The following is a 17,218-nucleotide window of genomic DNA, read 5'->3' as shown; positions in this document are numbered from 1 at the left end:
ATCAAGTTCGACGATGGGTAAGTTGCCATCATCCTCGCCCTTCTTCGCCATCAGCATCTGGCGAGATATGAGCTCATCAGAGCTCGCTTCGACTAGCTCGGTTGACTCCTGTGCCATGGTGGCTAATGGCCTGCCCTCCTAAAGAGGCAAGGGCTCAAGGTGTGCCACAAGTCAGTCTTCATCCTCGAGTAGGTCAGAGAGTTTCGTGCCCTTCCAATGCATGAAACGGCCCTCTGGAGTGGAGGTGATCATTAGACCGTTGTCACCAAGACAACCCGCAACCCCCCGACGTGCGGTGGCTTCGGGCTTTCCGATTCGGAGTAAATAGTCCAAGTCCTTTTCCAATGCGGAGAGGGACTCGGAATCGTTGGCCTCCTGATGATTAGTGGCCGAATTGCGTAGACAGAGTCGCGATCGGCTATGCAAGTCCTCAAACCTGAGCAAGGTTGTTGCAACATTGGACAGAGTCGCGTTGAGAACGGACTCCTCCTCGGTCCTCATAGCGGAGCCATGGGTTGACAAGTCATCGAGATTATCGACAAACTCATCGAGGTCGCTATGAAAACTCACCGCGAGAGTTTTCGGCTTCATGTCGATGATGAATCGATGAAAATTGCCCACACCATCTGCGACGCAAACCCACGAGCCGAAAACGAATGTCTTGCCCTGATGGGGCACAACACTGGTGAACTTGAATGATGCCATCGAGTTCGCCGGTGGATCTTCGATGTGCACCCCTACTTGGCGCGCTAGCTGTCGGTATTTTACCGCTTGCCCACCGAGGGGTATACCCGAGGTGGTAAGTTTTAGGTAGGGTGACGCCGAGATCAGGAACTCGAAGGTGCAAGCAACACAAGGTTTAGACAGGTTCGGGCCATGATGTGCGTAATACCCTACGTCTTGTATGGTGGTTTGTATTGCCTTGGGTGTTGATGTTATGTTTTGAGGGGGTCCCTGCCTGCCCTTATATATCCGGGAGGATAGGGTTACATGAATCCTAGTCCGACACTAGCCTAGGAATCATACTCGAGTACAATCGAGTAGTTTCCTTCTGTACCAGCTAGTCCTACTTCGCATGTGAGTAGAGTACAACATAGATAAGGTATAGGACATGTCCTATCTCTTAATCATGTATGAACTACATTATGTACACAATCCCGTAGTCCAAGGTCTGACACACTACCTTCACTGCAAGAAATATGTCGAGATTTACCTCGAGCACATCGTTTGCTTACATAGAGTACCCAAGACAATTATTTCATATCGTGGTGCTCAATTCATAGCATGTTTTTGGGAACACTTACAAGCTTCTCTTGGTACCAAACTGATTCAAAGCTCATCTTACCATCCTCAAACGGATGGGCAAACTGAGAGAGTAAATCAAATACTCGAAGACATGCTTAGAGCTTGTGTCATCCATTATGACAAAAGTTGGGACAAATGCTTACCTCTAGCATAGTTCTCATACAACAACAGCTATTAAGCAAGTTTGGAAATGGCACTATTTGAGGCCTTGTATGGTCGAAGGTGTCGAACTCCTTTGAGTTGGTTCCAAACTGGAGAATGTAAAATATTTGGACCAGACTTGGTAATCGAGGCAGAGGAAAAAGTAAGAGTAATACAGGAGAATCTAAGAGTTGCACAGTCTAGGCAAAAGAGCTATTTTGATAAAAGGAGAAAGCCTTTGCAATTTGAAGTTGGTGATCATGTCTACCTTCGGGTTTCTCCAACCAAGGGTGTGCAAAGGGTTGGAGGGAGAGGGAAGTTAGCTCCCCGATATGTTGGTCCTTATGAAATCACTGAAATTTGCGGACCCATGGCATATAGAGTGCGACTACCCCCACAGCTTGCAGCCAGCTATGATATCTTTCATGTCTCCCAACTCAAGAAGTGTATTCTAGTTCCAACAGAAATTGTTGAACAAAAGGAAATATTGGTAGGACCGGACCTCTCTTATGTTGAATATCCTATCAAAGTTCTTGATCAAAAGGAAAGGGTCACTAGAAGAAAAGTGGTTAAAATGTATAAAATCCAATGGAGCCATCACACCAAAGAGGAAGCCACATGGGAAACTGAAAGCTATCTAAATCAAAATTTCTGCGGTTTTCTAAATTCGCCCAAAGGTACACACACTATCCACACTAGGCGTACTTATCCGAATCTCGGGACGAGATTCTTTTTAAGGGGGGAAGGCTATAACACCCTAGGTGTTTAAAATCCTAAACAAGAAAATCTAAACATAGCATCATCCATAATAACCCAGAATCATTGAAATAATGCATCTAATTATGTGTGTGCAAATGCATGTGTATGAATGTGTATGTGCATGTGTATGTATGTGTGTATGTAAGGTTTTTCCTTTTGTGTTTATAGCCTTTTCATGCTCCATATTTCATGTCAAATGTAGCATAAAAATACACTCATATTTTAGTACCTTACAAACTGTACTGCAAACACCATTTGAAAATTCAAATGTTTAACACAAGAAATGACTAGTAATTCAAATCCTAGTAGTCTTGAATTTAAAATAACTTTTAAACCAAGGCTCAAATAAACTTTTGGCTAAAACAAAAGTTGCAGATTTTCAAATTCCCTAAAAATTTCATGTTCAAAGTTTTCAAGTTTCGGAAAAATTTTGAGAAAATTTAATTTGAATCCCGGTCATTTTCTCTCTCCCTCCCTTTGCCTTCTCTCCCCTCCTCTGCTCTACTCCAGCTTGCAGAGAAGCGCCGCCATGCGGCAGGGCATCCCTACGTTGGTGAGCCACGCCAAGGCGCGACCCCCAACGGGCCCTGACTAGCCACCGACCGGGCCTACTACCGGCGATTTGCTGCACCCCGAATCCACCCATGCCCGATGCGCATGCACCACGCGGCCGTCGATTCCCGACGGCCGAGCCACGACACGTCGGGGATGCCGCGCCCTTGCTGCAACCTTGTTCCGGCTGCGCCTTCCTCCATTGTGTCGTGCCCAGCTCCACCTCCCCTTCCATGCGCGCCTATAAAATGGCTGCACTGAGCCCCTACTCACGCACACCCAAGTACCACCACCACCCCGCCATTAGCGCCGCCACTCGACCTCACCGCCGAGCCCCACTTTCCGCTCCTGCTCCGCCCAAACCGAGGCTCTAAATGGGTCACCCTCGACCTACTAGTTCTCCCCGACTTCTCCACGCCGCCCTCCCTCGCCGAACCACCGCCGCCGGTCGCCCGCACCTCGGCGGAGCTTCTGATCACCGCTGGCAGTCCAACTCCGGCCACCCAGCCCCAACCAAGCACACTAACAGGTTTCCCTCGATCTCCTTGTTCTCGCCCACCCCTTTCCCCACGCCGCCGACTAGTTCCCTCTCCGGATTTTGGCCGGGAACAGCCTAGCCCCGCCCAGTGACTACATTGCACTCTGGAAGTTCTTTTCAGAGCCCTTTCTGCTAGATCCAGGGACCTTTCTATGAGAACCCGAATACTTTTTGCTTTCAAGAGGCTGTCATTTGTTTGCTTTCAAGAGGCTGTCACTTGTAAAATCAATCTAAAATCATAGAAAAATTAGAAAAATGCAAACTAAAATTTGTTGTGGCCCTCTTGATGAATCTGACTATTTTGCACAGATGGATGACTAGTTACAAACTAAAACTTGTTCTAAAATGAATCTTGTTTTAAATAGCCCATAAATGTATCTCTTGATCTAGGACAGTACTGTGAATGATTTTTGGACTGTAAACTAGTCTCTGCTTGTTAAAACTTGTGGAAAAATTTTAAGGCCAGAACATGTCTCTACGAATAGTTTTTGTAGTATCTTGTTTGATGTGCTATTTTGCTTGAGTTGTTGGTTCATGCTGTTTTACAGATATTATATGGTTGAAATTATTACAGTAGAGTAACCTTGATGCATAAATACTATGGACAAAGTTTGGGACTTTTTACTTCTATGTAACTTGCTCATATATTTTTAGTTAAGAAAAACTATACTAAATCAAAGTAACTAGTTTTGGTGCTTAGAAAATTAAGAAATTTTATCCAGAGACTACCTTTGAGTAGATTATCATGTTAGAAAAGTTTGAGACACAGAAACCCTATGGAACTACTTGTAGAAACAAATATTGATTAATGTAGATGTATTTGACTTATTTTCTATACCCTGTATCTTGCATAATAAAACCTAAAAAATTTATAGTAGACTCACCATGTATTTAGGAGTACTCAATAAAATGTTGAGCACTAGTTCTTGCATGGTTTGTTCTGTATAAATGGATCTTGATCCTAATAGTAGCTGTTTAATGTATTTTCATGATTAATCTGCTGAATGAAAATGGCTAAAAATTTTACAGTGAGTTTGTACTTAAGTAACGTGCTCTGCATAAAAATCTCAACCCTAGAAACTGCCTCTTCGAGTAGTTTTGTTTAATGCATGCTTACTGTTGAAAATGACCATTTATGAAATGACAAAACCACTCACTTACTTAATGAAGTTAGTTAATCTAGATAAGTACTCGATAAATGACTGTCCAAGGAAAAGAAAATGAAGTGCTTTACAACTTAACTTGAGTTTTATTGAATGACTACTTTATAGTGAAATAGTTATTTATCTTGTACCATTAAAACCACTCATACATGTGCATTCATATAGAATTGATGACCGCTGATGGAACCTACAAGCTGGTGCCCGAGTTCGAGAGTGAGCAGCGCGAAGCTCAAGTTAATCTAACTGAAGTTGATGAAGACCTGAACAAAAGTTTGAAAGAACCACCGACTAGTTTTTCTCAAGAAAGCAAGCCCTGGAGCATAACCCCTACTTTTAAACTTATGCAACTTTTATTTATATATGGTATTATGCATTAAGTTGATTGAAGGCCTAGTTGCATGATCCTATTACCTATGATATGAACACTAGTTTGTGTCGGTCGCTAGATTGATATGCTAGTAGGACTCCAGTAAAAGTCGAGTGATTTGCTGTCACTCGCGAGATATAGGAGTTGCTTGTTTTACCTATGTTGGAATCATAAGGTCGATGGATGGGGCTATGTTACAATATTCCTATTGATGAATGAGGCCCTATCTGTTTAGCGAAAATGCTAAGGCCGCGGTGTGTGGTAGTGGTGGTTAAGTGTAACACCCTAATGTAATTTTCCCAAATTTTAAGGAATTTATTTTGGCTCAAATAAAATTTTCAAGGTTTTTCTAATTTATCCTGCATTTAAAAGAAATTTATAACACGGGAAATAAAATTTATTATAAGGTCAACATGTTTGTGCACTCATGCTGGTGCATAAGTTTTATTTGGTTGGGTGCATACAAGTCGAATTCAAATTCGAACTGAATTCCAATAGATTTGAGTGGAAACAGGAAAGTGAGTCAGTCATTCCTTCTTTTCTCAGTCATTCCTTCCTTTCTCTCAGTCATTCCTTCTGTTCTCAGTCATCCCTTATATTCTCAGTCATTCCTTCTTTTCTCAGTCATTCTCGTTCTTTCCTCAGTTATTCCTTCTTTCTCGGTCATTCCCCCAGCTCGACTCCTCCTCTGTTTCCCTTTCCCGCCGGCCGGCCTCCCTATCGCTGCCCGTGGCCCCGCTCTGCTGCGTGCCCCGAGCCCTTGCGCCGTACCCGAGCCCGCGCCCTGGCCAGCACCCGAGCTTCCCCTTGCTTCTAGAAGCCGCAGCGCCTGGATTGAATCAAGCCGCAACGACTACGGGAAGGGCGGAGTTCCGTTGCCCGATTGACCGCACGCCGAGGACCGCCCCCTTCTTAGCCGCGACCACTTCTTCACATTTCCCCTCGGCCGCCTCTGCCTTCCCCAGTTTTTCCCCCAAGCCCCGCGTTGCCGCTCCGCCGCTCAATCCGAGGGCTGCGCGGTCGTTGACCGAGCCGCACCGTCGCAATTACATTCCGGCATCGCCACTTCTCCACCGTCAGCAGTCGTCGCGGTTTCCAGACGTGGTAAGGGTCGCGCCGTGCTTCTCTCCCTTCTTCTCTCCCTCCGCGTGAGCATGTTCCGCTTGTCACCGTGAAACCGAGCCGCCCCTGCCGTGGGGAACCCCAACCCAAACCCTAAACCGCTTCCTTGACCGCCTAGATGGGTTCGCTGTCGTCCTCTCTTTCTCCCAGTGCCAGCCGTACCCCGAATAGTGGCCGGAAACGCCCGACAGCGTGTCCTCTGGCGAGCCCCGGCCGCCCTCCGCCGTGCCCAGTAGCCGCCGCCACCAGAGCCGGCTGGAAAGCCCTCAGCCGCTCGATCTGTAGTGGAGGTGTAGGATTAGATCTCGCTTACCTCTTGGACCAGCACCCTTCGATCGAGATCCAAGCGTCCAGATCCGCAGATACCCCTTCGCCGTGTGAGTCTAGTCCCAGCCCTCCGATCAGGATCCAGTGGACCGGACCCCCTCGGACAGATCGGACCGTCCGTAAACGGCAGTTAGATCGGACCAGTCCGAACCGCACTGTCCAGATCGGACCAGTCCGAACTCCGCTGTTCAGATCGGACCGTCCGAACCGGAGTGCGTCTGAACCGTTCGATTTAGATCCAACCGCCCAGATTAGAAGCCGCGTACCCCTTCAGCTGTGGTAGTTTTGTTAAAGAGCCCCTGAACTTCCTTGGAATCAACCGCGCAACCACAAGACTGGAATGGGACGGTCTTGACTTACTAATTAGGTCATTTTGGTTTGGGAGTAACTTACCTGCGTGGGCAAGAGGGGTGGTAAGCTTCAATGGTCCCTGCTCCTCCGGCTTGGTCTGTGCTGTGTGTCTTGTACCCCCGGAGGTGGGCCCCATCGTCGCTGATCCAGAATCCTTAGCGGTTACACCTTACCAACGTGATCCTTTGTAACGGTCTCGTAGTGTGTTTGCTAGCCATCTCACCTAAGGAAGTGTGATGAATAACTAGCGTAGCTCACGACTTGTGGGTAAAGTTGTGCAACCTCTCGAGAGTGTAAAACTGATATATCAGCTGTGCTCACAGTCATGAGCGGCCCAGATCCTCCTTTTGATTAGTGGGGTTATCAACCTTTGACGAGGGAGATTCCCCGGGTGGTTTTGGTGTGGATGGTTCTCAGTAGTTCTTAATTAATATTGGTTAATTCTTATGCAATTTGGGTTATGGTAATTCATCCACTTGTAGTAATTAGCTTTAATAAAATTTGCCAAGATTAAAAGCTAATGCAGTTGAGTCAGCTAACCTTAGAGCCTCATGCTCGTGTTATACTTGTTGAGTACGAGTTTGTACTCACACTTGCCCCTCTACTCTTCTGTTCTATTTTGGACATCTTCGACTGCTGCTCAGTGCCCGGCAACGTGGAGGATTACGTCAGCGGCTTCGACGACTTCTAGGCGTTTGTCTCCCAGTCGACGTCCCTGTGGCGCCCAGCTCTTCATGTATTCATTTTACGCTTCCGCATTCCTTGAACTGATTCTTGATTCAGTTGTAATAAAGATATTCATTTATTAATTTATACGCTTTTATTCGTGACATGTGTTGTGATATCTTGATAATCTGTTGTATATATGCGTGACTTGATCCTGGTGCATATATGATTGCTCGATTTATGTTCTTATAAATCGGGTGTGACATTAAGTTTTTGAATGTACTAACCACATGCTGAGAATATGGTAATCGGTAAGCTTAAGTACCTGATCGGACCGGCGAGTGGACAATATCCTCACCCTCTTGACTTCGTTCCCATGGGCACATGATGAGTGCAAGAGTAGCCATGGCCCAGCGCCGTACCATAGCTCTTGGATCTCTATACTCGAAGGGGGTGGCCCTGATCCACAGCTCGGGAAGAAAGGGGAAAAGTTGCATGTGTGACTCTGTGAGTAACCACGTAATGTGTGTTTAGGTTTCCCTTGGAAGGTTTAGAAATTCAATTCGAATCGTCCGTTTCTCGTGGCCGTTGAGACTGCTTAATCCTTTTACGACATCGAGTAAGAAGAGGAACAATGATGATGATTAATCTAGTTGGATGCTCAATTAATTATTTCTCCACCATGCATGGTTGGATAGTTGCTTACCTAGAATGGTTAATCAACTGGAACTTGATGCTAAAACTTGAAAGTAAGGACTCACTCTTATATGCTTTTTGGTTAAAACAACCCTCAGCCAAAAGCCTTGCATGTCTATGAGTCGGCTAAGCATATACCACTAGTTGCATAAGCCTTGCTGAGTATTAGTATACCCAGCCTTGCATGTGGCTTTGTTTTTAGGTGAGATCTTTGAGGATATGGTTGCTAGTTTGACTTGGCCATGTACTGTTCCTGCTGGTTGGTCAATGGAATGGGATACGTCCCCGGCCAACAATGATAACGTTGAATGATGTCATGTGTGGGCTTCATCATGATATCTTGTATCATCATTAGAACTATCATCTATTTTTTGCTTCACTATTAAACTCAGAAAGTACTTGTTTATGCATGAATTCGAACTTGCTTTGTAATAATAATTCATGTTGAACTCCATGATGTAAACTTTATGGATTTTTGTAATCTCTGGGCTCACCTTCGTGTGGGTTGTATGTATGCATTGTTTCAATCGAAATTCCAGTGGTTGCATCGTGATGTTACCCGACAGACTGTCGTTTTACTCCATTTTAAGTGCATGTTAGCCTGGATTGCCTCTATGGTGATGGTTAGTGCACTTAAGCTGGATTAATTAGGGTGGTTCTGCCACATGAAGGGAAGGGGCACAATGTCATCATGACCCAATGGATATGCCTCCGTCACGATGGAGTGACATGGTGTAGTGCTAGGGACGGGGCGTGACTGTCGTACCGTACTTATTGGCACACGCCCACCCCCTTCCGACGGAACATGACGTACTGGGACGGAACACGACGGCCACTCCGCGAGATAGGACTTGAACGGTGGCCGCCCGAGGACTCCGATTGATAGAGCTGACAGCCCTGACCGGGGAGGCTAGTAACTCTCTCTCTACCTCTCTTTTTCTACCCTTAGTTCCCCGGTAAATGAGATACCACTTGGACTATAAAAGGTGATGTAGACTAGGGTTCCCAATCTTCTGAAAGGTTTTGATAGCTCTTGATTTAGTGGAGTCGCTACACAATTCGATCCGGCTTCTAAACAACATGTTCTGAATCCCACAATCGCAGCACAACATCTCCTCTGGTTATTGACCGGCGATGCTCGGTCGACCTCGCCAAGAAGGCTAATCCTTGCCTACGAATCGAAGAACACAAGCAAGAACAAGGAAGAATGCAACCAATTTGCAGATGAATGATTAAACTCACAAGTTGGGGTCTTACAAACCGATGAACGACGACACTGTTCAATGACAGATTGAATCTAAGAAAAATCCAAACCCTAAAGTGGCGACTGCTACTGAATAAAAAGGAGTTAGGGGTGTGCAAGTCCCCTAGATGCAACCCTAACGGGCTCCAATACGATACACGGGCCAGCGGCCCAAAAGATGGTGATGCAGCACCCTGACAGATTCTAAACGTCCACTTGTTTGATGATTCCCAACGACTCAGAAGTAATTTTGAGGTGGACCGGTGCCATTAGAAGCCTTATGAAATTCTGGTTCCAACCATATATAGAACGTCAAAATCCGACTCTGTGTGTGGCCTGGGCGTCCAATTTAAGGCAGACTGCTCCTGGACTCCGAGGTGGACTCGAAGTCGACTTGGATTGGGTCTCCAACTTGGCTTGCACTCCCTTGCTATACCTCCATGCCTCCAAGCCCTTCTCCATGCATCTCCTGGTCCTCTCCTTTGTTCCTAATCACAATATAATTATTAGGTAGCAATCTATTCTCAAAATCATAAGTTGAAGTGCTTAGGAACGAGCTCACCTCTAAATTCAATTGTGGTGCACGAGCTCTAGTGATTGGACCTTGAATATCCAGCGGAGAAGTGTTGTGTGCTTCCAAATGAGTGATGTCCTCATCATGTCCCCCTCTTGAATCGGAGTCATCCTCGACTCAAGCGTATCTCCTTCTCCCAAGTAAGGCTACAGATCTGAAATGTTAAAGGTAGGACTAACCCCGAACTCGAGAGGCAACTCAACTTTATATGCATTATCATTAATCTTCTCAATTATTTTAAAAGGACCATCAGCTCTAGGCATCAACTTAGACTTTCTCAAATCTGGAAATCTATCCTTTCTCAGATGCAACCAAACTAAATCACCCAGTTAAAGCTTAACTTCCTTTCTACCTTTACTACCATCAATTCTATACTTTTCATTCATATTTTCAATGTTGTGCTTAGTTGTTTCATGCATTTGCAAAATAAAATCAGCATGTTCTTTTGCATCACTATGAATCCTTTCACTAGTAGGCAAAGGAAAAATATCAATAGGAGCACGGGGGTTGAAACAATACAGCCCTCAACATGGTGCCTAAGGTGCGATTTACCACCTCCGTTTGTCCATCCGTTTGTGGGTGACAAGTGGTAGAAAATAATAATTTGGTACCCAACTTGTTCCACAAAGTTAGCCAAAAATGACTCAAGAATTTTGCATCATGATCTGAAACAATAGTAGAAGGTATACCATGCAAACGTACAATCTCTTTGAAAAATAGGTCAGCAATATGGACAACATCATAACCTTTATGATATGGTATAAAATATGCCATCTTAGAAAATCGATCTACCGCAAAAAAATGCTATCCCTCCCCCTCTTAGTCCGAGGCAAACCCAGCACAAAATCCATAGAAATATCCGCCCATGGAACAGAAGGAATAGGAAGAGGTATGTACAAACCATGTGGATTCAACCGAGACTTAGCTTTTTGACATGTAGTGCAGCGACTAATGAACCGCTCAACATCTCTCCTCATCTTTGGCCAAAAGAAATGTGAGGCCAAAACATCTTCCATCTTCTTAGCACCAATACCCCATCAATCCTCCTCCATGCGCTTCTTGCATCAACAAAAGATGAACGGAACCAACTGGAATGCACAAGCGGTTAGCTCTAAACACAAACCCATCATTGACCACGAACTTGTTCCATGTACTTCCCTCATTATAATTCAGCAAGACATCTTTAAAATCAGGGTCAAGCGCATATTGTTCTTTAATTGATTCAAGTCCAAAAATCCGACAATCAAGTTGGGACAACAAAGTATATCGTCTAGATAAAGCATCAACAATTGTATTATCTTTCCCTTTCTTATGTATTATGATGTAAGGAAAAGACTCAATAAATTTAACCCATTTAGCATGTCTACGGTTTAGATTGTTTTGAGAACAAAGGTACTTAAGCGATTCATGATCAGAATGTATAACAAATTCCTTAGGCCACAAATAATGATGCCACATCTCTAAAGAACGTACAAGAGCATACAATTACTTATCATACATAGAGTAATTTAGAACAGGACCATGCAATTTTTCACTAAAGTATGCAACAAGCTTACCATCTTGCATCAAAACACCACCAATGCCAATTCCACTAGCATCACATTCAAGCTGAAAAGTCTTACCAAAATTTGGAAGTTGCAGTAGTGGCGCGTGCGTAAACTTGTCCTTTCAAAGTGGCAAAGGACTCCTCTTGTGTTTGTCCCCAACGAAATACCACACCCTTCTTCGTCAACTCGTGCAGCGGCGCAGTGATGGTGCTGAAATTTTTAACAAAGCGGCGATAGAAACCTGCAAGACCAAGAAAACTCCTCACCTGTGTGATGGATTGGGGAGTCGGCCTGCTCTTTATGGCTTCAATTTTTATCTCATCCACCTCAATTCCCTGTGGAGTTACAACATATCCAAGGAAAGAGACTCAATCCATGCAAAAGATGCACTTCTCAAGGTTAGCAAATAAATGTGTGATGAGGATATCTCTCCTTTGCATACAATGTAAGGACCGATCACTAGAGCACGTGCGCGACAATTGGATCTCTAGGTACGTTCTAACCTTGTCAATTGTTTTTCAGAACTTACGTTTGGTTCCATGCATGTGTTATTGATTAGGAACAATGGAGAGGACCAGCAAGGACTTGGAGAAGGCCAAGGAGTCAAGGAGGACGAGCTAGGACGTTCACACCAAGGAGGAGTCCATGTCCAACTCGACTTCAACCCCACCTTGGATTTTAGAACCTTACTTCATCAAAACTGACGCCCTGGCCACATACGGAGTTGGATTTGAACATTCTATATATGTTTGGAACCAGAATTTCATAGAGCTTCCAATGGCACCGATCCCACCTCAAAATTCCTTCTGAGTCGACAGGAATCGTCGACACAAATGGGCGTAACTTCTTGACCAAATCTGAACTCACCAAATTATTGCAGCTACCTCCATCAATGATGACACGTGCTCGTCGATTGTTGATGCCAAAGAAACTCTAAAATAAATTATGGCATTGAAGCTTCTCTGGTTGTTGTAACTGCATGCTGAGTACTTGGTGCACGATGATGCTCCTAAAAGCCGCCGTGTCCTCGCTACCAAGGACATCGCCGTGTTCCGCAGTAGCATTTTCTGCTGCGTCTCTTCCATGTCGAAGGTGCTGGAGTACCCATTGTCTGTAGCCATGTATGCCCACTGACTTGGGCAATCCTTCCGCACATGAGCAAAACCAAGGCAATGGTGGCACTGAAGTCCGGTCATGTGTCCTGTAAAAGCCACAGAGGATGCACCTGCTGGAACCTGGAAAGACTTTTTACTTGAATCCGAAGGTTTAGCCGGTGTAGCAACTCTGGCATCTGCTGGTCGCTTGCTCATTGGAGGAGGCACCCGAAAGGAGGAGGGTCTGGTCAGCTCGGACGATGGCATCGAACGTGGAGTGTATGTGGTGCCAACCTTTCTCGTGCCCTGCAAAGCACGTCCCTGCAACTCCTTTTCTGCAAACATAGCCAACTGAAACAACTGGTTGACGGTGTTAAACTCCTTATAATCCACTATGTCCCGAATATCGCACCGCAAACCCAAGTAAAAAATGACAAATAGAATCCTCAGTTCCCTCTACTATGCCACAATGCATCAAACCCTTTTGAAGCTCACCATAATAGTCCTGTACAGAATTATCTCCCTATTCTAAGCGCATCAAGCTCTTATGCAGATCTTTATGATAAGAAGGGGGAACAAATCTATCGCGCATAGCAAACTTAAGTTCTGCCCATGTAGTAGGTGCAAGCCCCGCTGAAGTTAAACCAGTCCACCAAATGATAGCAAAATCCTTAAATTCACTAGTGCCAAATATGTGAGTGGAACACAATTCAATAATAGATAGTAATGCTGAATAAATGTCCAAAGCTACTAATCCTTAATTGCTGGTCTACTCATGTCCTTAGAATAGTAATGTCAACAAGAAAGGCACAAGGATGAATATGATGAATAGCAATGATAAGATCAACAAGTACCTAGCAGCACTATGAGAAACATCAGGTGAAGGCCTCCTATTTTATCATTTAGCACTAGTAGGAATCAAATTTTTATTTTTTTTCTTTTGTTTTTTGATATTTTTTTTCTCAACCAGGGGCACAAGAATAGGAACAGTACCAAGAATCAGCTCAAACTGATGAAAGATGTGATCGGTAGAAATTCTCGAGCGTTTGGAAAAACTGGTGTTGGAACTTTGGAGCTCGAATCAAGTGCCTTCCTGATTTTTATTAATTTTTTTGAGATCGCTGCACCCAGCATAGCGGGGAATCATATGTGCAATTTTTCGAGAGCTTTCTGGAAAAAAACAATTCACCTCAATCGGAGTTCCGAGCGAAAAGTTATGCCCGATTTAAGGAGGACCCTCCGAATTAGGTTTTGCTGGTGGTTGAATCAGAATTGGATGCGAATCGGGTGTGGGAACAAATCTGAAAATGATGGCAGCAGAAAAGGGAAATACAACCAAACTAAAACATGAACAAAACCAGCAACAAAGGCATGAACTAGGACACAAACTCAACACTACAGACTCTGAAACAGAATTATGCAAATGGCTAAACACAGTCTAGGAAGGAGATAAAATTTTTGGTAGCTTTTCTGTGGACTCTAGGATGAAGGGAAAGATGAACCTGATGGTAAACCTATCTCTGGATACCACTTTATGTAGACTAGGGTTCCCAATCTTCCAAAAGATTCTGATAGCTCTCGATTTGGTGGAATCACTACACAATTCGATCCAGCTTCTGAACAACACGTTCCGAATCCTGCAATCTCAGCACAACATCTCCTCTGGTTGTCGACCAGTGGTGCTCGGTCGAGCTTGCCAAGAAGGCTAATCCTTGCCTGTGAATCGAAGAACATAAGCAAGAACAAGGAAGAATGCAACCAATTTGCTGATGAATGATTAAACTCACAAGTTGGGGTCTCACAGACCGATGAACGGCGACACTGTTCGATGACAGATTGAATCTAAGCAAAACCCAAACCCTAAAGTGGTGATGTCTACTGAATAAAAAGGAGTTAGGGGCATGCAAGTTCCCCGGACGCAACCCTAACAGGCTCCAACACGATACACGGGCCAGCGGCCCAAAAGATGGTGACGCAGCACCCTGACAGATTCTAAACGTCCACTTGTTTGACGATTCCCAACGACTCAGAAGTAATTTTGAGGTGGACCGGTGCCATTAGAAGCCTTATGAAATTCTGGTTCCAAGCATATATAGAACGTCAAAATCCGACTCTGTGTGTGGCCTGGGCGTCCAATTTAAGGTAGACTGCTCCTGGACTCCGAGGTGGACTCGAAGTCGACTTGGATTGGGTCTCCAACTTGGCTTGCACTCCCTTGCTATACCTCCATGCCTCCAAGCCCTTCTCCATGCATCTCCTGGTCCTCCCCTTGGTTCTTAATCACAATATAATTATTAGGTAGCAATCTATTCTCAAAATCATAAGTTGAAGTGCTTAGGAATGAGCTCACCTCTAAATTCAATTGTGGTGCACGAGCTCTAGTGATTGGACCTTGAATGTCCAGCGGAAAAGTGTTGTGTGCATCCAAATGAGTGATGTCCTCATCAAAAGGGAGGGTCAGCCGCCTAGCAAAGAAAGATCTCCACTCGAAAGCTTGTAACACCCCAACTCTCACGAGCACCTAAGCTCAAGGAATACATCCGACCGATCCCCGACTGGACATAGGGCACATTTGCCTGAACCAGTATAAATCTTGAGTCATTGTGTGCTAGGCTACCTTGATCATGACACAAAATACACACTTCAAGTAGGTTTAGCTGCTGGCCATTTCCAAAATCGACAGTTTGGCGCTGTCCTTAGGGATGACATCGTGTGTCCGCTGTCCCGACGATTAGATGGCCTTCATCTTTGACACCTCCAGCCTCATGAGCTTGTGGGATATGATTCGCTTTGGCTCGTTGGAGTTTCCCTTGGCCCTACGCGCTGGGCTATGGGCACCCCCATCTTCGCGCCCTTCCAGACCTTCCGCTTCGGAATCTTGGATTTCGTTGCCGATCGTCTCGGCACGCTTCACCTCCATGAGGAAGCCACCCCTCTGATGTCAGAGAAGCTCCCTCGAACAAGCCGCTAGCTGACCTTGACACTGAGCCGCTCGTGCATCACATCGAGCTCATGCTCGGTGCCAACCCCCTAGTGAGTGATGTGGACTTGCGCCTGTTCTCGCTGCGCAACATCTTCCACCAGCTCTCTGGAGGGACCCTGCTATCCCCACCGCGCTCAACGCGCGGTCGGTCCCTATTTGGCCTCACAAACACCGCGAGCGTATACGCTAGGGAGCTCCGGAGGGCCCTACCTCAGCCCTTGCCCGCGACCGAGCTCGTGCACATGACGGGGTACGGTCTTGCCTCATTCCACGATCTCTTCTCCGACGATGACCTCCTAAGCAAAGGGTCAAGCATCAGCGACCTGTCGCCCCTTGGCTATCCCGCACTACGGGAATGCGCCATGGCAGATGTGCAGGGATGACTGTTGGTCCTGGTGAAGACCAAGGATACACATACCCCGCCAAACCTACGCACGCAGGCCTTGGCTAACGCCCAGGCGCATGGTGAGGACTTACGCTAGCGGCGGCAGAACCATCCGCCGCCCGCGTTAGTGCAACCCCGAGCCGAATGCTTGTAACTTTGCGGGCAGCGCGTGGGCACGCGCGCGTCAAGTCCAGGAGGCCATCGTCACAGACACCAGCGGCCCCCCGCAGTTTGCGCAGGCCAGGCAAAACATCATCGTCACAGCGATGCTCCTATGCAACCTACCTAAGCCTGCAGACCCTCAACAGCAGGAGCTCCACCGCAACATCCGGACGTTGGTGGAGCGTGCCACCATGCAGCGGGTGGAATGCTCCGCGTCACGCCACCAGCATGTGGCTGTCCAGGCAGGAGGGGTGGGGTAGGCTCGCAGCAGCCAAACCCCTCAGTCCACCAGCAGCAAGGGTGTCCACCCTAGGCGGGTCGCGACACCGCGGCTACGCCGCGCTCCGACCCGGCGCCCGCCTCGCAGCGCCCCGTGGTGCATGGCCAGCTCGGGCCCAAATATGACGCGTGCAGTCTTATCCACTCATGGCAACTGGCCCACCGGGGCGCCAATTTTGACTGGGCCACCGCGGACGCGGCCGATGCCCACTAGCCCGAGAGGGAGAACGAGGAGGCGCCCCCTAGGCGTCGTGGCCAACAGTACAATCGGGACGGTGGAGCCTCAGTCCGTTTGGCCCGGGCCCGTAGGCCTTCGGCCGTCACATCCAGAAAACACAATTCCCACCACGCTTCCGACCACCCACTAACATCGCCAAGTACATGTTGACATTTCTTAGCATCATCACCAGGATTGAGGTGGTCTCGGGCAACATCACCAGAAATGCTCGTTGGTGTTTTAACAACTGTGAATAAATCCGCAAGCTCATGGATACCATTGTAGCTTTCACCTTAGAGTATTCCAATGGTTATCGAATCCAAGGGAACATGTGTGCTCTAACTTCTACTTTAGTCAGTCCAAGGACACACCAAGATAAGTGGCAAGGATTCCTGAGGTAGTACTAGAGATGAGTTAAAGGACGATCTCTCAGGCAGAATACTCGCTTCAGGTACCGGCTTACCCCTGAAATGGTTAGGAGACTCCGGCCAATGGCTCTACGCTATATCCGAACATGGAGGATTACAAAGGACAAACAAGGCTATCACCACCTGCGGCCTACCTCTACAAACCATGGGATATAAGGCAAACGAAGGTAACTCTTAGCTTAGACACCACGCCTAATCTGCTGGTTACTACCGTAATCTAATTACGTCTGATATCCCGTAGCAAACTACAACACTTTGTATAAATACAGAGTGATGAACCCGCGAGTAAGAGAACTGATCTCACTCAAGTATAAGTACT

The sequence above is a fragment of the Panicum hallii genome, chromosome 1, assembly GCF_002211085.1.
Source record: "Panicum hallii strain FIL2 chromosome 1, PHallii_v3.1, whole genome shotgun sequence".
In the NCBI taxonomy this organism is placed as follows: domain Eukaryota; kingdom Viridiplantae; phylum Streptophyta; class Magnoliopsida; order Poales; family Poaceae; genus Panicum; species Panicum hallii.
The sequence above is the reverse complement of the archived record's forward strand: the minus strand, read 5'-3'. Positions refer to the sequence as shown.